General features: G+C 31.5%; 1 protein-coding gene across 2 annotated transcripts in view; it reads right to left on the bottom strand.

The window, feature by feature from the left end:
* The window catches only part of LOC130895396 (uncharacterized), a 279,662-nt gene that overhangs the window by 151,304 nt on the left and 102,363 nt on the right, over nucleotides 1-25,995 (bottom strand). The window contains exon 4 of one of the 2 annotated variants that reach the window (XM_057802646.1): nucleotides 22,574-22,605. The exons of the other annotated variant lie outside the window; for it this stretch is intronic. The gene's annotated coding sequence lies outside the window, so the exon portion shown is untranslated. The remainder of the gene's footprint in view (nucleotides 1-22,573; nucleotides 22,606-25,995) is intronic. 2 annotated transcript variants of the gene reach the window in all.

The following is a 25,995-nucleotide window of genomic DNA, read 5'->3' as shown; positions in this document are numbered from 1 at the left end:
GCGGGACAATTTCTTTCATAAAACCACAAACTGTCTTAGGTTTCCCAGAAAACCATAAAGTCTTAGTCATAAAGAAGTAGGCTAACGAGAAGAAATCAGAAACATAAAATGTCCGCAGGTCTGGAACAATATTTCCTGCACCAACTGGTCTTGAAAAGCCCTTTCATTGAATAGAGACGAGCTAAGAAGAGTTACTGTTATGCTGACTGGACACTGGTGACCTACCACCTGAAGAAGGTTCGGTTCGGTTCGGTAAAGAACCAAAGGAAAGCGTCGAACACTTCCTTCATAAGTGCAAGGCAATCAGATAGGTAGTCGTTGCTGCTTGACTGGTAAACTGTTCGGGGTACACAATAGATCAATAGTCAAAGTGTTAGCGAGGTAAATTCACGATCTTATGGCCTGAAATAAACTGTTTCTTGAAATTCCAATGATATCAGAATCTCAAAATCGATAAAAATCGAGCTCTCGTACTTCGAAGTGCTGTGAGAGAAAGCTGCATGCAAATAAATGACAAACTCATTTTTTAATCAATGATTTTATATTTCTAATGCTGATTTGATGAAAGTTGAAATACAATTTTATCTACGTTCAGAAATGCCCCACATCGAGTATTAGATTTTTCGTTTTATTCTGTTTATAAGGTTAATCTATCTATCTTTAGCATCTATCCATTCTATACCAATTTCAACAGAAATGGTCTGGTATAGTATGTGATCTAACAAAAAAAGAATTATTTCCTTATTTCAGTTCGTATATAGACCACCATTTAGCTGACCTAATAAAGACAGAATTGACATTCTGGACATGGTAATTCATTTTTGAAATAAATCTTAACTGGTAACAAAATACGTCTAAAAATTATCATTATTATCACATCCTATCATTATATCAAGGCAGAAGAGTATTAGTTTATCCATATATCCAAGAAAATTTATGATAACGATAACATCAACATTGACTAACTTTTGGTGTGAAATAGAGGTTTGAGATATACTGTTAAGCACTCAACAGCGTAAAGAAAGGATTACAAGCAAGCGCAGAGCAAATTTGATCCCCAAAATATTGTATAACAATATTGGATCGCAAACGGCCAACATATACACCCGATAGTGCACCTAGTGATCTCTACTTGTTTAAGAAGGAAGAGATGGTGCAAGTAACTGATTAGCTGAAATAGTAAGTGGAAGATCTCTATGGAGAAGGAGCGTAAATACTTAACCACCTCTATAATGAGTATTTAATTTATTTCATTTAATTTTGAACGTGGATAATAATAAGTTTTTTCTGGAGCTTCCTCTTTTAAACCTCAAAACGTTCATTAGTTTATAGTATAAAGAATTGTCAATCTGGAAAGCTGAACCAAGAATTACGATTTTCACATTCATTTTGGTTTTATAGAATTGATAAAATGAGGAATAAATTTGTATACCGTCAAATAAAATCACCTCTTTATAACTAATGTTCATCACAAATCGATTTCTTAAGGAAATCATTTCTACTTTCAGTAAGTTCTCCAAGCAAAATCAAATTATTAGGGGTAAAGGTTATTGAAATTTAGAAATTCTGTCCAATGCTAACAAAATAAATTTCATACTTTATACCCTTCTCTATTATTCTCCCAATAAAACAAGAAACAATTTAAAAATTCCCGACTTTAGTAATAAAAGCACTTACGGCAGCATTGTGCTTTTACAAAATTTTTCCATTGGTTCGAAATCCAAAAAAAAAGTATTATCTCTATAAGCAACCGACCAGAAGTTAATGCCTATAAAAGTCACTAATAACTAATTTTTACGAGTCTTGAGCTTGAAATACGAAACTTAATTGTAAGAATAAGGAAAAAATTATTAGTTCAGTGGGTGGAACAGCAACCGTATTATCATCTACTTGACTTTTGGAAATGTCCTGAGATAGTATTAAGAATCAATAAAACAATTACCTTGCAATAGTTCATGTAAGGTAGAACCCCTTATGACTTTTTTTATTTTAGTGTGGAATTATATCAGTGACCTTTCACCCAATAAATTAACTTGATGTACTCGTTACCTACAATATTACTTCTGTTCATATAAGTTCGGAAAACTGAACTCAAAGATTTTCAATTATTACAATATAATACATAATAATCTATAATTTGTTTATTCACAAGACAGCTTTATATGGTGCAAGACAACGTACGAGAAATTGCTTTCAACTTTACAAGTCTCTTACCACTGCATCATGGCTGCCGCTAACAAAAAGTCCATAAATAAATTAAACAAATTCCTAGCTACCAGTTTAAAAATCAAAACGACAAAGTTCAGTCAAATGAACAAGAAAAAAATTGGTCAGTGAATAAATGGTATTAATTACATCTGCTGCTGCTTCGCTTTTGGAGCTTGATTGACAGGTTGTTTGGAACCTTAAAAGTGAGTAGACTTCTTCCTAGAGTTGTAACTCTTGCCACTGTATCATGGCAGCTCCTAACAAATATTCCATAAGTAAATTGAACAAATTCCTAACTAACAGTTTAAAAATCAAAATGAACAAGAAAAAAATTGGTCAGTGAATAAATGGCAATAATTTTGGAGCTTGCTTGACAAGTTGGTTGGTACTCCAAAGTGCAAGATCTGCGCATACTTTTGATCAAGAAATATAGCGTGTTGCATCGCATTTCAAGTTCTATTGCATCATTTCAATCGGCCCATAGGTAAAGGAATTATTTTCTTCAAAGAAAAGCTTCAAAATTCCTATAGATTGAAGTAAATAAATACCAACCATATCGGTTCGTATCTATATTTTGTGTGTAAAATGTCAAACAGTCTGTCAAGTTTTTTTATTTTGTTTATAAATTAATGCGGTAGTCACTTTCATGACCTCTTCCAAGTTCAAAAACAAAATTGATCTGTTGTTGAGATTCAATTCGAAACGTCGTTATTGAACTGAACACGTTCTGTTCATCTACAACGCCCACCAACGGCAACATTTAAAAGTAATTTTTAATAAATTTATGGTAATATCGTTCTTCATAATCGCTGGTAAGTTTTTCTAATATATTTTTAACTTTGTTTCTCAAATATAGGGCTCACAAAATTGCTAATATATTTGATATTATTCTCAAGTAACATTACTTTCCTGTCTAACTCATATCATTGCAAAGTTGATTTAAGGCCGCTTGACATGATGCAAGAAATGTGCAATGCAATACAAGACGCAATATTTCTTGATCAAAAGCATGCGCAGATCAAGTTCAGTTGATTGTTTCATGCCAGATTGCAATATTATCGGTTCAGTGTCATTTTTTATAGCACGCATGTTGCAATTCTAAGGAGAAATCTAGTTGCTTTTAGCTCAACAGTTCAGCTGACCATCGACAAACTTAGCTTTATTTTCATTGTTAAGCTAGGCACAAAATATTAAATGAGATTTGAGGTTAGGATTACTCTTTTATGTCCATCACACTTCAAAAGCAAAATAGTAGAAGTTATAATTATTGCTAGTGATATACTGACCACTTTTTTCTTGTTTACTTTACCTAGTTTTGCTATATTCATTTTTAAACCGCACACAAATATTAAATAAAATGCAATACTCAACTATGCAGTATATTGACCTTGCAATAAATTACATGCAATTTCTTGCACGTTGTCTTGCATCATGTAAAGCGGCCTTTTTTTTCTTTTAATTTCAAGCAATGTATGCGAGGTAAAAATAGTATCCAAGGCCTGTCTGAATACATCCTATAAAACAAAACGAATCAACGTCTCGTTTACAACTTTACAACTTCATGTTGCCATTTTGCACAGTTAAAAATGGTATGAAAGACGTTATTCCTCTCTATTATTTAAACACCAAATGTCGTACACAACGAGCGATGCAAGAAACACTGTTCACACGCCCTCTTACTTATCTTTATACATCAATAACGTGAAAACCGGCATTGATTGGGCGCAAAAATCAAATATTGTTAAATAACTGTAAGTTCTTGGAAAGCAAAAATTTTTAAATTTTAATCACATTTCTTATTAAGTATATGCTTTTATAATCAGAATATAGGTATTAAGTAAAATCCATGCGCAATTTTTTTTAGTGATCAAGTAATCGGAAAATATTGACAGTTTTCCTCAGGATGTTGTCTAAGTTGTCAATACTAAAAAATGTCTTCATTTCATAGTATAGAAACAACAAATTTCAGATGCAAGACGTGATCAAATTCAGCTCCTGGTCTAAAAGAAATATTATATTCAATAATTCAGAAAAGGGCGTGGATAACTTCCTAAAGTCTTACTTAATGTGGTGCTTGGGGTGAAAAATTAACATCAAGTCTGGTAACTTAGGAGTGGACCAGCTGTTACTAATATCGTATTAGGTACACTCACGAGCCATTTGTACTGGTTGAATTTTCCTTCATAGGCGTAGATTAACTTGATGAGGGTGTCCGTGTTGCGAGATATACAGTTTTAGTTTAGGCAACAGTTGTTGTTACAATGTTTGAATATTAACGTACCTCATTTTAATTATTTTCGGAGTTAGAAAATTATTCTCATAAACAGGACGCCGGACTTTAATGTTTGTTTGGATTTTATTAGGAAGTTTTCAACTTAATTGTGAAGAGAAAATATTGAACTGCGAAGGTAAATTACTGAAAATAACAGGTTATACTTTCCATAAACTGGAATTTGAATAATATTAAAGCAGAACACAAACGGAAATCATTTAATTTCCAGTATACTTCCTCAAATAATTCAACAAGATGTAATTTGAATTCGTTAAATTCATATTACTTCAGATGTATATTATCTCTAAATTCACTTTGTATTATTTGATTATAAACATTGCTTCTGTTTTATGTTGATATATTTTTCATTTAATAATGAAACAAAAATTAATTAAAACTGTAGTAAAGCGACAGTACTCAACTCCGATTTTTAATTAATTCATCCTTCAGAATTATCATTCTGAAAAAGAGCATCAGAACTTTCCACAGGAGAGCGAGGTGCGAAATGATTTCATTTCCTTTCAGGATATTGAATAAAATTAGACTTTAAAGCATGTACTGAGGGCTAACACCCATTATAATATAGAAAAAAAGAAATGCTTTATTGTCAAAAAATTGTTACAATTTGTAGACAAAAGCTTGTAAAAACTAAAAAACTAACATAAAAATAACTGAATGAAGATACAAATAACATAAAACTTCAATATACAGAGAAAAACCACAATGACTAAAAAAATTATAAGTGATAGTATATAAGTCGTATATGAATCCTTGGAAAAAATTAAACCAGTATACGGAATTGAAATTATTATTAGAATAGAAGTCGTTTACAAAGTAGAAGGCACTTTCCAGTAAATATGTACTCAAATTATTGCGGAATATATGAAAAGATAATATCGATTTGATTTTAATTGGCAAGTGATTGTGCATTTTTGGCATTGTAAAACCTTGAGCCCTTAACTAATTATAATTCTATCAACCCTTACAAGCTGACTTTTGTTGGTAAGGTATGACTTAAACCATGCGAGAGGTGTTCCTCTGAAACCGTTGTATTGCAATTTGTTGATTAAGTCCATCAGTTCAAGCTGAGTATTTATATTTGATGTTATTAATAGTACTGCGAAGCTCTACTAAAACTACGGGCATGGAGAAAAAACTGTGTAAGTTAGCTTTAGCATCAGGAAGATATAAAAGCGGATCAAGAGAAGGAATTATAGAAATTGATAAATTGTTGGCTACATTCACAAAGTAATTATTGAAGTTATCAGTTGAAGTAGAGATTCTATCTAGATGAAGAATAATCATTCTTATTTCACAATGGACTATGTTTCTTTAAAAACATTACGAGAATTGGCGAGTCTCGTATTGTAATGATTATTATCTTTGGTAGCTTTTATTGTCTTATGATAAATTTTTCTGTATGGTTTCACGTAATTTTTGAAAAAGACACTATCTGACAATTCCCTCAGGTGAGATAAAGATGACATGCTCTTTGCAGATATATGTAAACATTCTGTGGACCAGAGTTTATTTTGCTTATTTTAAATACGTCTGAGGGAAAAAACTATTAAAAACTATCCAGCGGCAACACAATACATTTCAAAATTTTTTATTACTCCCAGACGTGTGCAATAAAATAAACAAGAATAAATCAATTTAATCAATAATATATGTAATGAATTGAATAGTGACAACAAATTACATGTTAGTCCTTGAATTGATTAAATTTTTCGGTTTGAATAAAAAAATATGTCAATAGTTTGACCTTTTAGAAAACAATCAATCTTGTTTTTTAGGAGCAATTCGAAAGAAAAAAATGGAAAATTTTTGTCACGCAAACGAGTTTTTTTCTCTAATCAACCATAGATGACGATTTTTATTGTTTGTTTCTGTTGCCTAATTGGAACCATTAATATAATGAAGCTGTAATTAATTGTATAATATGTATATTGAACATTAACAGATTCCTAGCTTTTTATATAATGACGTAATTTTTATCCTTTCAAGTTTCAAGAATGAAGGCGTCAATGAAAAAATATTATTTCAATTCAATTTTATTCAAAATATTCTGAATACTACTACTTACAAGTATACAGAATGTTAACATGTATAAGAGGTTGGCATTATTTTTTTGTAAACTTGTATCTAAATGTTGTCAAAATTTTTGGACAACCCCATGGTTGTCCAAAAGTCATGGCGATAGCTAAGGTAGAATTACGAAAAGTAGATGAATGATAACATATTTATTTTAAGTAGGTAGGTGCGTTATATGAGAGTCTATCATTTACTCAACCCACCTGAAATGTTAACAATAGGTAATTAGCGCAAAACTTAGCTATGCTTTCCATTAGGTGTGGGATAAACGGATACAGCGAATATCTTCGATACCATACTTATGAAATGTGAATAATAATTTCCGATCTTGCCGACATGATAATTTTCATCGTCAGAGTTTTAATATTGAAATTGGGTCCAATACTTCCTTCCATACATTTTCATTTGGAAGATAAACTTTAATGTAGTTGTCCGATAGAAAATGCCACATAAAGCATGCCATGCATGAAGGCTGGACTTGACTTTAAGTCAACCCCAACAGATTCGAAAGTTTGGGATTTGTGGATAGTCATGGCAAATGCAGATCTAACGTTGGTGCATCCCAGTTGTCCTTTTAATGAGTCAAAGGTTACCCTTGGTAGATGTTCTTCTTTGCCGGATTGTTTACCCAGTAATAATTTCCGCCTTTATTTTGTTGAATATTCAGACTTGTTACCATGAGTCTTACACCAGTCCATAGTCTATCTGATACATTTAAATTGCGCAACTATAGTTTTGCTTCAATTTTAGTTTGTGTGGTAGGAAATCTGAGAAATTCTGCTCCTTCAGGTTGATCTTTCATTCAGTCATTTGTTAAGAGTCGTGATTTGCTCATTTGAAGATATAGGAGACTATGTACTCATTTAATGTTATAAATTCATGAAAATGTATTCATGTATATGCCTCCATACATAGAAATATTCAAATTAGCAGATACTCGAATTAAGCCATAATAGTAGAGGAATAATTGGTTTAACTTACTGTTCATCATCTATTAAACTTAAGTGCTTCATTAGCTAACTCTACAGAGGAAAAACTGAACTGAATCTATTTGTGAAGATTACGATTGGTGAAATAAAAAATATATGCTAGATTATTCATTCAAATAGATTACTTGCCTCAAGTTGTATCATCGTAAACACCCTCTAATGTTTACATGTAGGTTGATTTATCACTATTATTTGACTATTCTACGTGTGCTAACATTTCCAAGTAAATGTTTATGTTGATGAAAGACGAATTAATATTAGTTTCGAATAAATCATGAATTGTAACATATTTGAACTAAGTTGCAATGTAGAATGATTCAACTACAGTGTGTAGAGAACAAATAAAGTGCTGTTCAAATATAACTGTTCACTACTATACATTGGAGATAATTCAAAGCATATGCTCTGTAAGAAATTGTAGAAAATGTCTACTGTTATTTTACTAATTTTACTGATTGTGATAGTGTGGATAGGATTCATATACGAGGGTTGCTAATTAAGGTTTGAGATATGGTAACACTGATGTGAATATGTCAAATCTGTGATTGCTATCATAAAGTTTGACATTTTTAATGGTCAAAAAATTGAATTAATTCGCAAACATTTTCGTGCGCACGACTTTCGATATATATTTAATCGTGTTTTGCTAGTTTTCCGTATTCAATCGTGGTAGAACTTCGCTGAAGGATGAATTTCGAGAACGTCGCTCAAGATCGGCTGTTGTACCAGAAAACATCGATGCTGTGTGTAACCTGATACTGCAAAATAGTCATGTGACATACTGTGAGATTAATGCATACTTGAGTATTAGTTCCACTCCATCAACTAAACAACAATCGACTGTATGGGTCTTTGAAGACGAGCCAAATCCAACAAAATTATTCGCTGACAAAGCACTTCGAAGTAAATTATCGCCTGTTTATTCGGAATAATTGGACATTTTTCCACCGTTCTATTAGAGTAAGGTGGAATTGTGGAATCGTACATTAGTTTTTGTTTGCCAGAAGTTTCCGTAAAACAGTTGCAGAAGATGAATCAGTTTCCACCACGACAATGCGAGCTCAAACAAAAACGTTTTTGAACAGTCAACATATCGATTTGATGGGTCATCTTCCTTGCTTGGCATGATTTTGTTTCATTTCCGTAGATCCAAAATAAATTGAGAGATCAACGTTTTTCTACACCTGAAGAAGTAGTTGTTGTATTCAAATTACATGTTTTGAGGCACCTCAGTTGGAATGGAATTTGTTTTATTTTGTCTATCTCAAAACTTAAGTTGCAGCCCTCGTATACGATACGTTGGGGAAACAAATTTAATAAGATGATATTATTCTAGAAAAAAACCTCAGTTATATATACATATCGATTTCTGATTCCAAAATGAATTTCTAATTTCAAAATATAACTTCAGGTGACAATGCTAATCCCATCAAATTGAGATCACTGACACAATAATCATTTTTTGTCTAATCTCAAATTTAATTCGAATCTGCTTGTGTAGCGAAATTTGAATTTTACAATTTATTTATCATCAAAACCTTCTAAAGGCAGCAAGAATGTAATTTTTCAATGAATTCTGGCCAAATTCATTTTATAATCTTCTATTTTATTTTTGCTTTTCATATTGCAAAAATTATGATAACTTCTGAGATTTTGTTTCTCCAATCGAAACTTATCAGTCAATAATTCAAAACAACATATCACTGGTAGACCAACTGCTCTGATTCCACGCTTAATCACCGCTAGATCACCAGTTCTTTCATCAAACACCCGCTAAGATCTGTAATAACCCAGATTTCTCTAGATAACTTTCTCTATCTTATCTTTAACATACCAAAATGTATAGGTCAATACTTTTTTTATAACAGGTTCATTTACAGATAGCAATGCAATGATCGATCCAAAAAAATTACACCTCTTCTTAAACGGAACAGCAGAGATGACTATCTATGATAGTACATGCCAGCCATGGTGCATAAAATTTTATTGCTTGAGTAGTATCGTTTTATAATTTTCATCTTTTTCTTTCTCTGTAATCATCACTCAGATACTTCTGTATATTTTCATTTCCTAACATTTTTTTGACTATGATTAATTAATTTCACAAATTATTAATACATAATATGTCACTATTCAGTTTTTCTAATATTAAAATCAATAATTCTTCATTTTTAATCATTGAAAGAAATTAGGACACTGTTTTTGTGTTTACAGAAAATAGAAGCGAACAGAGAATTTGGAATAAATGTGAAAAATTCCAATCGAACTATAAATACTAGAAAAGTTTATGTTCAATTTGAATTCTTTCATCGTTCAACAATCTTTGTTTCGTATCAAATGTGGATCGTAAAGAATGTATACGCAATGGCCATAACAATGGAAAAATAATTATGGCGGTAGAGGTAGCGTATTGGAAATGCCTGTGATTTTCCTCATATACCGTGACTGATATTTGTAGAATTTATTGACCAATATATATTATTAACATGCTACGTTCTATAAAAAAAAAAAACATTGTTTAATGTCAGTTGATTATTAACACCGCATTTAACAATACTAATTATGAAAATATGTCGACTCTAATCACAAATGACTGACTTATCACTTATAAATCACTGATATTGCATACAGTGACACAGTAGCTGACATAGGATGTAGACACCGTGTTAGTTGATCTGTATAGCAATACAATTGTTGACGATTTAACACCCTGTCACAACGTCTCAGCTACAAGCTCCAGTAATTAATAACGGTATAATCTTCGACAATCGAATAACTAATTCCAAAATTCATCTCATCTACGAATTGTATTTTAGGCCAGGTGAAGATGAAGTGAATCACTTCTCACCTATGTTCAAAACCAACAAATCACTTACAAATTCTAATTGATTTTGCAGGTTTACTTTGTTCCTACTTTAATTTCATGGTTTTGAATGGTTCCTATATTATAAATACCAAAATGAACTTTGAATCATAATAATAGGTTCTCTTAACCAGCTTTATTCCTTTCTTAATTCCAGTCTTGAATAAGTTTGTCACATAACGAGTTTAAACTTTTCCTATATTTGCTGTCGTAAATCTAAGACATTTTTTGTATCTTAGATTAACGACTTTCGAAAGCTTGATACAAGAAAATTTATAATAAGTTATATAAAGGACTATTTGGAGTAAATAATGATATTCTGGGACCGAACAACACATTAAATGACCCTGTGTAGATTTACTGTGACTAATATGAGGTCTTCTTATTGTCCTATATGGGAAATTGAGGGAGAGGTAACAAGTAAATTTATGGTTGGGCACAAGTATGATAAGCCACCTCACAACGATCATCATGAAACTCTATACTATTGATATTACGAGAAATCGATTCTATTCACTTCCAGAAATACCGGAAGTGATCATTATCTTAGGACGGCTGACAGATATCGAACCATGAATAACTTTGTTCGATAGATCACTTCAAGATCTATCTGTATGTGAAAAGTCATGATGATTGACATATACGAAGATTTTTTGTGGAGAAAGTATGCGAGTGCATTATTTTCACCAAAAATCAATAGATAAAATGAAAATTTACTAATTTTTGTGAGGTTAGATTAGGTTAGGTTAAGTAAGGTTAGGTTATGCTAGAGACTGAAATAAAGGTAAACAAAAATAATTTTCTTAAATCAAATATTTTAATTGGACTTAAATTTATAACTTTTCCAGTTAAAAATCTTTTTAGATTTCTTCTATTAATGAAATTAATGATTCAGATTTACGACATTCTCGTCGCCATGTATATTCTATGATGTATATGTCCTCCCAATCTTCTGAAGGTACATGCCTATCGCGGAAGAATGAGATAATTCTTCCTGAGATAATGGCCACTTCCGGTATCTACGGAAGTAAATGTTTCCGCATAGAATAAATATGACAAATCGATTTCTCGTATCATCAATAGTCTATATATAGAGTTTCATGATGATCGTCGTGGGGTGTCTCATCATACTCTTACCTATTGATGTTTAGTACTTCTGATGTTACTACTGATGTTTCTTCGGTGTGTTGAAGCGCATTCTTCTTCTTATTCTTCTTCTATCTCCCATAATAAGTCTAACGCCTGTCTTTCTTCGGTATATTTCCAGGTCATGGCTCAAATTTGTCATTCCACTTCTTTCGTGGTTTACCTCTACCCTGTGCTCCAATTGGTTATTGGTTCCTTACTTTTTATATTCTGTCTTATTTACGTTACATAATCGTATGATGTTTTCGGCTCCTTCTTGATCTAATAGTGTTTATCCGATATTTTCTTGTATTCCATTCTCTGTTGGACTCTTTTGATGTTGTCAAGTATATGGTTTTATCAGTCGAAATAGTAATATTATACTGTTTTTCTGTGATCTTAAATATATTTAATAATCCTTGAAGATCATCTACATTCTCGGCACATATCATGGTGTCATCGTCATAACACAGGATTTCGATTTTTCTGTAATGAGATCAAAGAGAGTTTGATAGATGTTTTGTATTATTGAATGCTCGACTTGAATCGACTAATATATTTAAGATATATTTGACAGCCCGAAGGATGGTATAAAGTTCATTAATACTATAAATTGAAGATTACCTGAAATCAGTTAAAGGATTGAGTCGAATCTCTGAAAATTAAGGACTATGCTTTTCTGCGTACTCTAGCAACTTATGATAATACAAACACTATATTGAATAACTGGCCTAATTGTGCTGTGTATTGCTGCATATGTCAAATTGAATTCTATAAGTTTGATATGTGTGGAGAAACGATAATATGAAGTTGTTGTAAGGGAGTCGAGAGTTGTTGAAACGTTTGTCGATGGATTAAGTGGGGTTGTTTAATTGATAAAGTTTATCAATGATTTGTATAAACGAAGCTTCAGCCAATTGAATGGTATGTTACGGTGAGGAAATAAAAATTTCTCTAGAATCGTAACAGTTCATTCATGAACGATTTTTGGAATAAGAAAAAGAAGACGATCATTTAATGATGCTTATCGATAATTATTCCCTTCATTTTCCATGTAACTCGAGTAGATTTACATAAAAAATTGATAGGTCCATATGACTATGCAAGAAATGGTATATAAGATTATTATCATAGTTATAGCTACTGATTTCTATTACATACCACTTGTTAGGTGCCTATTTTATTGTAATATGGACACTTCATTGATGTTTTGATATTCTCGAAACATAATTTAATGAGACGATCTTTCTAATATATCGATGAAGCTTTGATATTCTATCTATGGTATAACCTATTAGTTTAAACTTATGTATCATTATAGTTTTTGGTTTGGTCACTTCATTATACAATTTTTAAAAACACTTTTGCTCTGTGCATGATGTTCTCATTATTTTATTAATATATGAAAAATACGGATCTAGAACAACGATATGCAATCGAGTTTCGAAAAGTTGCTCATCAAAAGTAAATTGAGTCAAATTTTTCACGGTACATCAAATTTTAAAAGAAGATTTGTGTCAAATTGGGGCTAAAAATCTCGATAACTCGACTTGTTAAGACGAGATTTGATTAAAATAATCCATTCTGGTTATTTGGCTAGATGTAATCCAGAAACAAAACGGCGAAGCACTTTCTCAATGCAAAAAAATGCGGAATGAGCATAACAAAGATCTAGATAATGCGATAGTAGAAAAATATTAAGACATATACTCATCCTATTGTTTTATAAAAGTATCTCAAGGTTTAGACTTAGGAAAAGTGACACTGGATATTGTAAAAAAAGCTCTCTCACAATGCCTCAAGTCAGTGCAACTATTTATGCTCAAGCCAAAAATGTATTACTGTTCTTCCTCAACCTCCTATTCATCTTATTCAAGACATTGTGATATTTACGTTCCGCTAAATTGGAATGTCCTCGAAGACGTCATTTTGGAATACTGGCGAACGGTCAAAATACAATCAGTGAAAGACGGTAACAATTAAGGACGTTGCTATCAGATTGAAAACGACTCCATCTATAGATTACTGCCAAAATATTGTATTGGGAAAGAATTTAAAGCTTTGGTAAATGTAGAATCAGTCTCATTTGTTTCCCCAAACACATTGTATTCCATTTATGTCGCTTCTAAAGTACGCCAATTCCTTAAAACTAAAAAGATATTCACTATACCAAAGAGTTCGTGTTAATCAATTCAGAAATTTGTCGATGTGAATTTCTAATAGCACCTTTGAAGAATTATTATTGATCCTCATGTCCAGTTTCAAAGTTAATAAAAAACTTTCAGCACTTTCTAGAATTTAGATGAATATTCTGATATATTAACATGGATTATAATAATTAATTGGTTGATACTAGATATATATTATAGGCATCAATACAACAGTAAATAAATTATCGCAGGTGAAAACATCTAGATCGTTCAACAATAAAATTTATTCAAAATATTAAACGTGTACAGAGCGACATTTTATCCTACATAATGTCTATGTATGTGTTGAATAGTGGTATTGCTTCGGAATTCAAGTAAGTGTATTCATACCAACAAGCTATTGTGACAGTCTCTCGTCATGACACGACAAAAGTGATGAATGTTAATTTTTTGTTGAATAATAGGAGAATGAGTTTATAATGTTATCGTGAGAAAAATCGTATAAATATTGATTCATGGGCAAAAATAATAATAGATTCCTTCTAGTTAACACGAAATTCGTAAAAAAGCATACTGTCGTGTTACATTAAGACATTAATATGATCGTTTATTGAGCGAAGAAATTGATAGAATAAACTTTCATTAACTATAAGAAGAGAGCGAATATTATTGAGTTAACACTCAAGACGATCAGATAATAATCTGTAATTCAACCACTTCCACTCTATGTATTATAGTCAAAGATGTGACAACTCTGATACGAAAATCTTAACAAAATTATTTCTATTATTTGGAAAAAAAACGGACGGTTGATTTCATGTTATCGTCATTTTAGTGGATGAACTAAAGCTGTAGTTATTTCACAGATCTTATCAACATTATTCACAGGTACAGCGGACTGGACTGGATTTTTTGTACCATTATTATTGAAGTCTCTCCACATGTCCAAGTAGTGTAACTATAACTATTATAATTTATTTATAAAATTATTTCAATTCTTCATAAGCCGTTCTACTTAAGTCCTTTAGTCTCTTCATATTAACTTTTTATCTGATCTGTTTAATATATCTTCATCTGATTTCTTTGATATTGATGTTATTACTTACTGCTTCGTATTACCAATTCAAACAAGGTTAAGGACGTCAGTCTGTAGCTACAGACTACATTGTTCAACTTCACCAAGCGTTTGGGAGAATAGAAGTAAACTGTACATTACTGTACTTTATCGATACTGAGAAGATGCACTACTGGATGTTTTACAGATATTGACTGATATAACAGGATAATCACAAAACTCGCATAGTACCGTTCTTCGATCAATCGTGAGAGATCATGAGATAAGGGTTCAATATGACATTCCCGAAATTAAACGACAATCACAATAATTTAAAAAAAACTTTTACATTCGTAAGGTTATGAAACTTATTCTGGGAAATGTGTGTTTTCTTGTTCTAGTGCCTGTAACGATAGTTGACTCAAATTTTTTTTATATAACTTTACAAAATCACGTAGATCATTTGGTAGTGAAGGATAATTTGAAGAATTGTTCTGTTCCAAAAAAATGAGCTCCTTACAAGGTCTTTTAACCTATCAGCTTCACTAGCAATTTCGATGGGGCGTTATCGAGCACCCACCATACAGCCCGAATGGTTTAAACTTAGAGCAATACCAACGTATTCAAACTGACGTGGACCATTAACTCCAATCATGCGCTGGTATATTCCATGAAGAGGATATTACAAAACCTTTCATAACTTAGCATTTATCATCACACTAATTATATGAAGAAATAGCTTATATTATGAATAATTTTTGATCAATTATTCATATTCAAAATAAAGTAAAAGGAATTAGGCTTCAAAGATGCTTATTTCAGTTTTCCTATATCATATTTAGGAAAACGTAAAACACAATTAATTCCAACCTAGTCATTAATAGTGATAATAATTGAAAGGGTGTGCTAATTCTAATTTTTTAATAATTCCTTTACAACTCTAGCCCATGGAGGGTATCCGGAAATAGCGTCGCCGGCTTTTAAAGCTCGATCTTGCAAAGGATGTGTATCATAACAGAATAGGCTGTTTTGAGTGTATTATATCTGTGATAACAGGCTTCTATATGAGTAGACCTCCTCACTGCTAGTTTTATCATTTCTAACACCCAGTCTACAGAAATTGTCTCACTTATCAAAATTTTGACATCTCTACATACCTAGACTTTAAGCTCTTTGTTTTTCTCTTTTTCCATAACTTCTTGTTCCTTGACCGTTTAAGGAAGGGATTCTAATTGCAGTTTCATGTTCTGGTATCACCCTGGGATGGGCTCCAATCTTGGCCATATGCCTTTACCCAAAGATCAGGTCTGCCACCTGCTACGTGACAGACCTGATGTGAAAATTATAATTCTTTTCAATACATTGTTTCGATTTTGGATCTATTTCGATCGCAAATTATTTGAAAACCAGCGATCTAAAAGGATTTATCAACAAGAACATATAAAGAAGTTCTACGAAATCGGAAATTATAGAAAAGATAATTTATAAGTAATATAGAAGTTATGGAGATTAATAATGAAATTATTAGCAACTTATTAAGAAATATCAGAAAATAATACTATTAAGAGCTGGACATTACAACGGATGTGTATCGTACTTTCCTCCTCATTTCCACGCACATTGTGACAACAAGTTTTTGCATGAATAGGCCCCCTCGCTACTTAATTATGTTATTTCTGACGCCCGGTCTACAGCAATTGTTTCACCTATAGAAATTTTGACTTTTCTACAACCATATAGCTAGAGTCTAAACTCTAATTGCAGTTTAAAGGCTTGGTATTAGTTCAAGATGAGCTCCAGGCTTTGCCAGATGCCTTCACCCAAGGATCAGGTCTGCCACTCTTCCGTTAACCAGCTCAATAAGTACCTATTACCACGTAATTGAAACCATTACAAGAAAATTATAATTATTTTTGATACTTCGTTCCGATTTTGGATCTATTTCGATTAAAAATTATTTGGTAACCAGCGACCTAAAGAATTTATCAACAAGAACATATGAAGAATGTCTATGAGATTGTAGAAAACTATAATTTATAAATAGTATAGAAGTTATGGATATTAATAATAAAATTTTAAGTAACTTGAAAAATATGAGGAAAGTAACAGTTTTTTGAGTAATCAAGCTAGAAATCCACTATCAGTTTTTACTGTATACCCTGTAGAAAACAAAGCACTCCTATTAAAACAGAAGCAATTATTTTAAATATTATTGCCAATGTTATAGTTGCATTCATTCAGTTTATCTATTGTCTCCAATTGCATGAAGAATTCTTCGTTCGTCCTTCTGAATTACAACAAAATAATTATTTAAAAACTTGCATAGACAAATCCACTCACCTTAATTGGCCAAGAAATCCTAAGACTGCGCAACCCTCGGTAGTAAAAACGCGAAGATCATTAATTTCAGTGAATATACGGGTATTTTTATATTGTACTTAATACGAACGTTGTTTATTATGCTTCTTGTGTCGTTAGTAATGTGATAATATGAATACGATGATAGTTCTTTGTTTCACAACATTATTTCAAAATAAACAATTATATTTTATGTGTCATTGTTTTATTCTCAGGAGCGTTATGTTAGGAGCGATATTTTATCAAAATAAATTTTCGAAAAAACAGTTCAATGGAATATTCTTCATTCGTAATGCGTTTAGGAGGAATCAACAATAACAAGATGGATTTCATCTTACTATGTTGAAAAGTTGCCGGCTTTTTTGTTATTGCCAATCTCAAATTTAAAAACGGCTCAAATACATCGAATCTGCAAAAATACAAATGTCACAGTATGATAAATAGCGACCATAAATCAACCGCAGTCAGACGAATTCAGAATATGCCGAAGTATAAAAACAAAATGCGATTAATCAAGGCCGCTCCAGATTCCGCGAGAAAGTCTCATATAAATAAGATTGTCACTCACGAGCGATGCCTCGTGACTTTGTTAGAAAGGGATGTTACATTTTTCAAGGTTGACATAACAGCAACTGTTCGCGTGTAGGTACTTGTGGAAAGGGCGTTGAATAAATAATTGTATGTCGATGGAATTGTTCTCGATGAAAGTATTCGATTACGAGGTATGAAAAAATATCATGGAGACATTTTTATTGCTTTATCGATTTCAACTGAAGCTACCATAGTCAATTTAGTGACATCGTGTCTGCACTTCGTTTGCAGTGAAACATGAAAACGCCTTTCCAAATTGGAGAAAAGTTCCATAGAATCTTAAGTAATAATAAACCTCCAAAACCGGAAATTACTATTTTTAATTTTCCCATTCTTAATGTGATACAGAAGTCGAAAGTTAAACTAGGCTGTCGACATACTAAATTTTTTAAATTTTGATAGATTTTTATTAGGGTAGAAAAACAAATCATAAACTGATTCATACTACAGCCCTTTATATCTAATTAATACCTACCACCTCACGGTAGCAATTATTATCAAACAAATAAAAGTACATACGAATGTTATAAGCATTGAATGCTCCTGAAACACAAGTTTACAGTAATGAATACAAGGGAGTTATAAATCCCGGTGAAGGTTCCTAAAGTATGAAGTGACAATATTTATAAATTCACAATCATAATAATTGGGAGTTGTTGAGAAAGTTGGATTATAGATCTGTAAGATAGGTGCAAACCATCATAAGTGCATCTTTTTCACATATAAGATTTCTACCTCATGTGTCCCATTCTTGATTGATTTACATCGAGGGAAATCATCCTACATGCAAAATAAGATGATAGGTAAAATATAGTCATATACTATTTTGCATGTATGATAGTTTTCCTCAATAAAGATCCATCAAAAATGAGTCACTTTATGGGTAAAAGGGAAAAATCTCAAAAGTGAAAAAAATGCACACATGATGGTTTACCTCTGACCTACAGAGATGTTAACACCTTCTGGACAGATGAAAGAGGTTGAAAAGGTCCGCCCGTATTTTTTTACATCTCAAAATATTCTTAAAAGAACTAATTTCAACAAAAAATATACGTTCAATCCAAAAATTTACTAAAAACAACACAGTGAACAAAGTTCCGGTAACCTCAAATTGCGGTAATGTCAAATTCAACTTTTAGTATGGTGAATTGTCTCATTTCACGATTATTCATGTTAATCTAAAGAACTTACCACGTATGACCTGCTGTATTATCTACTGTAAAAAAATTACAAACAATATATTATTGAACTTACTTGAATTCGAACAATTTTCATCAAAATTTATTGACATATACTTTAAGTTGATTTTAAACTTATGATTACAAGACATAACATCTGATTCAATTCGAGAGCAATAATAGGCAATTCTATTGCCACAATCCTACTTCAAGACTTGCTTTTAGCTGCGTTAAACTTGATTATTATTAAAAATGTCTTTATTTTCTGTTTTTATTCCTTAGTTACATTTCATCTAATAGATAATACGTTGGTTGATGTTCTGGCGATCTACAGATGTCATGTGCACATCTAGATGCAATGTTGTGGTTCCTGGCAACGGGGCATTATCCACAAGGTTGATGTAGATACAATATCTCTGTCCCTGGTAAATAGTTGTGACTCCCAGAATCTTTCGGCTAGAATATACCAAATATACCTGAAAAACAGGGTTTCAAAACTTGATACCTTATCATCTGATTGGAGCTATCCAGAATTTGTACAAATTTCATGTTATCTGCTTTTATTTCGATACTTCATTCATTTAGATATATTTACAAAGAAAATCGCAATATACGACAGCAACTCTAGTTTTAAATGCCACGAAACTAGGGAAGTTACAGATGAATACACTGCAATTTAAGATACCACCATTCCAATTGCTGTAGGGACGCTGCTATTACAGAGTGATTAGTAGTTTATACGATTTGCTATCGAAATATGAATTTGGCAATTAATTATGATTCCAAGGTCGATTCATGTTAACAACAAAGTGTTACAGTGTGCATTTGGTGATGACTCCTTCACGAGAAACAATCTTTTCTTGTTATAGCGGGTTTAAAAGAGGATGGATGTCGCTTTGACGAAGTGATACTTTCTCTCAATATATGCTCCAACCTGTCACTCTACTCAACATCAATGTATGCGCCCAGCCAAATAAAATTCATCAATTCTATTTCTCCTCCAAAATAATGACGTGCAGCTTGGAAGCTGAACTACACCATGTTTTGAAAATGTTAGATGGTACACAGAAGACAGAAATCAGCGTCACGTTGTTTTCGTGTGTAATACTTATCAAAAAAGTTTCCTTTTTTTACAACTCGTATCGACATCTTTATTGATCCTATCGCACATTTTTCTTTTCAATATCTTTATAAACCAAATGTTTTTATTAATGATCAATTGAGAAGTACTGTCAATCAAATAACAACAAACATAAATTATTACTAATTACTTAATAACATATTGAAGAAATAAAAATTTTCTTAAAAAATTTTTTCCAGAATATTTAATCATTTGTTAATTTGTTCAATTCCAATACTATATAATACTTTGTGAAATTATGAATGGGATAGAAGAGCTTACATGGAAGACGTGTATAAGGAGCACGTATTATATGCTTTATATATTCAAGCTTATGTATGAGCGACGCTTTGTTTGAACGTAAAATGTAAATAACAATCTTAAGTAGGTTTTGAGCCCAAATCAAATTATTACCGAACAGTAAATTATAGCGTTAGCTCCAGCCCTGCTTTTTCTTCGTAAGAAATTATCAAATTTATATTTATTTCTTTTAGTTCGAGCGAATAAACTCTAAAAAGTGAGATTTCTCCATAAATTTCCTCATAGCTTAGGTATAAATGGATGGAATTGACATCAAACCCGTCGAACCAAAAACAATACTGCTTCTGCAATAATAAATTGCGGTATCTGATGAAACAGCGTAATTCCATATTAACAAAGACATATATTATCATGATTCACTAAGCATTATGAATGACCTGGCTGACTCGAAACCTATTTACAGAGACTACTGATTCGTCTATTATTTGGAAAACAAGATCTCAATCTGCAATTTTGTTGTATCTCGTATACAAATTATTGGTATTTTTTTATTGTTATAATTTTTATTAATTCTGCAAGAAAAATTCAAATTCAAATATTATTCCACAAAACTTCTCACACAACTGAAGCAAAGAACTTAAGAAACTAAGTCATAATAAGAGTTTTTTGAAGGATGATCAATTAATCAGATGTACTTAGGTATTAATTTCGCCTTATGAGGTTACGTCATATTCATTCATTGTATTGTTCGCTTTAATTTCAGTTTATTTTTTCTGACTTCTGTTCTTTTTGCTTAATTTTTCATATTCACAGTATTTAAAGCCTGTATTATAACTTATTGCGTTCTTTCTGTTCTTTTTGTTGCATAATTATTTGAAGTTGTGGGTCTTCTAGATCATCTCATTCAATAATAAGTATGTTGACTTCCAATCGTATTATTATTTTAATTTCGTTTACAACAATAATTAAGATGATTTTCAAAAAGGCTCGAAAAAACATAGAAAACACAGCCATAATACAATAATTTCAATTTAAAAGGAAATTATGATCTTATCAGCTTTAGACCGTTCAAGTAGGACATATTTACGAAAAATTCAATATACGAGGATTGTCCCAGAAGTACTTGGCCTGACCTAGAGATTGCGGTAGTTGTTTGAAACATTTCTCTGTATTATACAATCTATACAGCATATGTTTCAAGTTTGAAGACGCCACGTTGTTTATTATTTGTTTGGCAGCCATCAATAGAGAACGTTTTCAGTGAGTTTTTAAACATGAACTCAAAACTTTTATTTGAAAGGCATTAATTCACCCAATATAACGGCTGAACTAGATTCTACTCTAGATGAAACTGCTCCTTCGTTATCATCGCAGTGGTCGACTAAATGACGTGATGAAATATTGAAAAACATCCATAATGCGGTTCTGGATGATCGTCGAATGAAAGTGCGTGAGCTAGTAGATATAGTAGGTATTTCAAAATGGAACTAAAATAGTATCGTGAAGATGTTTCCATCGAGTGGTTAGCAACGTTTGACAGAAATAAAAGTGAATTTTTGTGTCGTTTCATAACCGTGGATGGAACAAGGGTGTTTCACTTCACTCGAAAGAAAAGTACAATCAAAACAATGAACTGAAAAGGGAGAACCGGCTCCAAATAAAACAAAGACCGTCCCATCTGCAGACGAGGTCGGTTTTTGGGGTGCGCGTGGGTTATTTTTTATTGACTATCTTGAAAAAGGAGAAAGTATCAACAGCGCGTATTATTGCAACGTTTGAGCAAAAAAATGAGGCAAAAACATCTGCATTTGACTAAGAAGAAAGTGTTGCTTCATCGGGACAATGCATCAGCTCACATATCCGTTAATGCAACGGCCAAAATTAATGAATTCAAGTTTGAATTGCTACTTCATGCATCCTATCTGCCAGATTTAGCCCCATTGGAATATTTTTTTGTTATCAGACTTGAGAGAATGACTTGATTATATAAGATTTTCCAACAATGAAGAATTGATGTCGGCAGTTAATTACCGGATAAGAGAATTTTATATTTTTAATATGATAACAAAACGTAACCGGAACAATTTTGATACCGAGTGATATTACGAACGTAACCACTAAATGATAATTTTTTCTCTTAATTGATTGAACTCTCATAAACTATTTTTGTTGAATGCAGGACATGAGATACATTAACAACTTGTAGGATATAAATTTTCTGATGAAAACTGATGAAAACCTTGATTTTCATTTTCATTTCTCTGGTAGTTACATTAATACATTCATATGATGATTACTTATTTCACTCACCAGGTAAATTGAGGTTTTCAAAAGTTGTATTTCTGAAACAAAAAGGTATCATTTTATATGGTATAAAATACACAAAAAGGGAAAAAGAATAAATACCTTTATCTAGTTGTGTGTTTAATTGACGAAATTCAGAAATGTGAAAGAAACAAGGTGAAAAAACCATGACGTGGCTTCATTTACAATAGAATATTATAGTTAAGTTATACTGTAGAAGAGGTAGAATAAATGGAATAAAAAAAATTATAAATAGGCACCCAAAAGGGAATTATAGGATAATCTCAATAATATTGATTATTATGAAGAAAATAATGCAGAATGTCAATATCATTTGGTAAAGATTACAATAATATGTCACACTATGTACTATGACTATCAATTAAAATGAAAATAATACCGAATTATCCGTTGTAAAATATAAGATAAAAAGCATTTTCATGAACTAAAATGAACCCCTATAAAATATGACAATGGAAAATAATATATTCTAACAACCTGGCTCCTGAGGATCAGGCAAATTAATCGTTGAAGATTCAGTGATAGAACTAAAAAAGAAGACGTACAATCCTAAAAAGGCCAATCAATAGTAAATATTCCAATATGGGAATAAAACGAAGATGATGTGGAAATAAATTGAATTAATAATAGGAGAAATAATTATCATCAAAAATTAAATGAGGAGGGATAAACTGGTGAGCGTAAGAACTGATTAACGGGGGAATGTTCCTGATTGGGAAAAATAAAGCATTACTATAAAAACGAAATAAACATTTGAGGAGTGCCTTGAACAGCTTCTTTTATTTTAGAAGATTTGTGATTGAACAAAAAAGAATGTGATAAACACAAAGATCTTTGTGAAAAGTACCTAAATAAAAAGGGAATTTTCGTAATATATGATATTACCTCAACATATTCATGAATTCCCATCTCTACATAATTTTATGGTACAACCTAGTTTTATTAGCAGCACAGAGTTAAGAGGAAATGAAGAAGTTAACATATGTAGTCAATGATTAGTGAAGAACAAGAAGTGAAGAAAAATAAATCAAAATCCAATGTATTAAAAAAATATTATACCATCTCAGACGTGCTACATAACGTAGCGCACACGTCACTCAGGGGGATAATTTTATTGTAAAGGATATCAGTTCGGAAATGGAATTGCCAGGGTTTAACCCTTAATTCTAGGACAGTTAAATGTAATGCTAGATTTTGGTGCAAATTGAAATAGAAAAGCAAATTCTTAAATAATTGTGGTCAAAAAATGTTACAAATGTGGTTGATGAGATCTAAATATCAAATGGGCTTTTGACGTCGTTAATTTAACCCCCAGAAGACGGCAGGCTCTGCGTCGACTACGGACGATTTCAAATATCGTTAAACAAAGAAGTTGTTCACGTCTGAAACAAAGAACTTCAATTTATGAAGAAAATAAGCTGCAACTTGAAGGATCTATGGTTGGATGAGCAAAAAAAGAAGCTCGCATAAGAACCACCTGGCCTTTTTTTTAAATTCATGTTATAATTTTTTATGAAGTTGAAGGGGTCATGAAAGATTCTGATTTCATTTAAGTTGTTATATTTTAATTGTTATATTTTGTTATTATTTAACATAACACCCAAATATAGCTAAATTACTCAAATTATGAATATTGTCATTGTCATTGTCATTCATTTAAAAGAAAGATTTTCTGATTTAAGAAAAAGAGATTTTCCTACATGGATGCCAATCTTGTGGAAATGTCTGATACGCAGTACCAAGAAGACTGCAAAAATGCAAAATGGTGTCAGTTGAAACTTCATTTAATATAAAAAGACCGACGGCATGGCTTTGGGATTGGCAGAAGAAAAGAAATTTTCTGAATGTGACAGAGCGAGAAGACTTAAGACTGAACCTAACCAAATTGGAACCTACCATACAATCTCTGTGCAACAAGAAACAAGCGCAAGAATCTCACTAAATTTAAAATATTGTATTATTATAGAAAAAGTTCAGTTTTTCAATATATTTTTTGATTAATCACAATTTTCCAATGATTTATTCCTAGAATCGACATTAAAGTTTCTTGATTGAAAAAAAAAATTTTGATATTAAAAATAATATATATGTTACATACTAGGTCATAAAAATTTTAGAAGGGGTTGGGTGGATTATGGTACAAAAAAGGTTAGGGAACACTGATGGAAGATATTATATAATGTAGCAGTATGTGGGAAGATTATTTCTTGACGCACTACTAAAGAAGTCATCTCGTTATTCATTTTATGACAGATTTGTAGTAATTTTATTTTTGCATTGATAGTGTTTTTGATAAATTGTGAATTTTCCACTACCCTTACGGGTAATAACATGCTGAGCAACTGTTTTTTTAAGGATACATATCTAACCCAACATTTTGATGAAATTCCTAGTGGATCTTATCTTGCCCTAGAAGCCGGTGCACTTTGCTAGATGTTGAATTTAATTGATTTCAGATCATATAAATTCATATTCTATCTCCAACAAAAAATGTGAACGTATACAGGTGAATAGTTTATCTAAAATGTGGATCAATTGCAGATTTTTCGCGCAATCAAATGGAGTGATATTTGTTTGAAAAGTAGCATACTGATATATGATTTTCACAAATATTTCATCCATTTATTTGACATTTCAATGAATCAGACCATCTCTCACATATTTTCAGCAGGGAGCAAATATCGTATTTAGACAAGCCGACCATTTGAAAAAATAATCAAATAAATCAAATGCAGCTCCTACGAATAGCTCAACGGATCAAAGTAGGTATATTCATTATATTAATCACGAAACGTGATGATTGCAGCATAGAAAAATTTCATTGGTACATTATAAGTAGGTTCATCTAGGTCATTACCACTGGTATGATAATAGTTAATAGAAAGATGACAGAAATTGACATTGACCAAGTGAATGAACAAGAAGTTGACCTTGAACGTTTCTAATGAATAGAAGAAACTCGACAGTTGTTTAGAGTACAATTTATTATCTATTTATTATTATTGTTTCATATGTTCTCTCATAATTTAGCACATGTACGGTATAAACAAGTATTTATTGATCATTAATATGTTCAATTGAGGTAATTCCATATTTTAATTTAATTGAACATCGATACAACACGATTGGAATGAAGTCTTGACTACAATTAATCACTACATGAAAAAAATTTTTATTTAATAGAGAAAATTCTTTGATATTTTATATCCAATTTTGTATATTATCCATTACTTAGAAGCAATTATATCATTTTGAATTAGGATAGATTTAAATCAAAGAAATTGATAAAAAAATTTGATGAATTTTGTTTTCCAATTATTCACAAGGTTTGACAAAAACGACAGGAAACTACAAGTTCTTTAATTATTGTCTTGAATACTCATTATATTAATCAAAATCAAAATACG

This window comes from Diorhabda carinulata, chromosome 6, assembly GCF_026250575.1.
Source record: "Diorhabda carinulata isolate Delta chromosome 6, icDioCari1.1, whole genome shotgun sequence".
Classification (NCBI taxonomy): Eukaryota; Metazoa; Arthropoda; class Insecta; order Coleoptera; family Chrysomelidae; genus Diorhabda; species Diorhabda carinulata.
The sequence above is the reverse complement of the archived record's forward strand: the minus strand, read 5'-3'. Positions and strand labels throughout refer to the sequence as shown.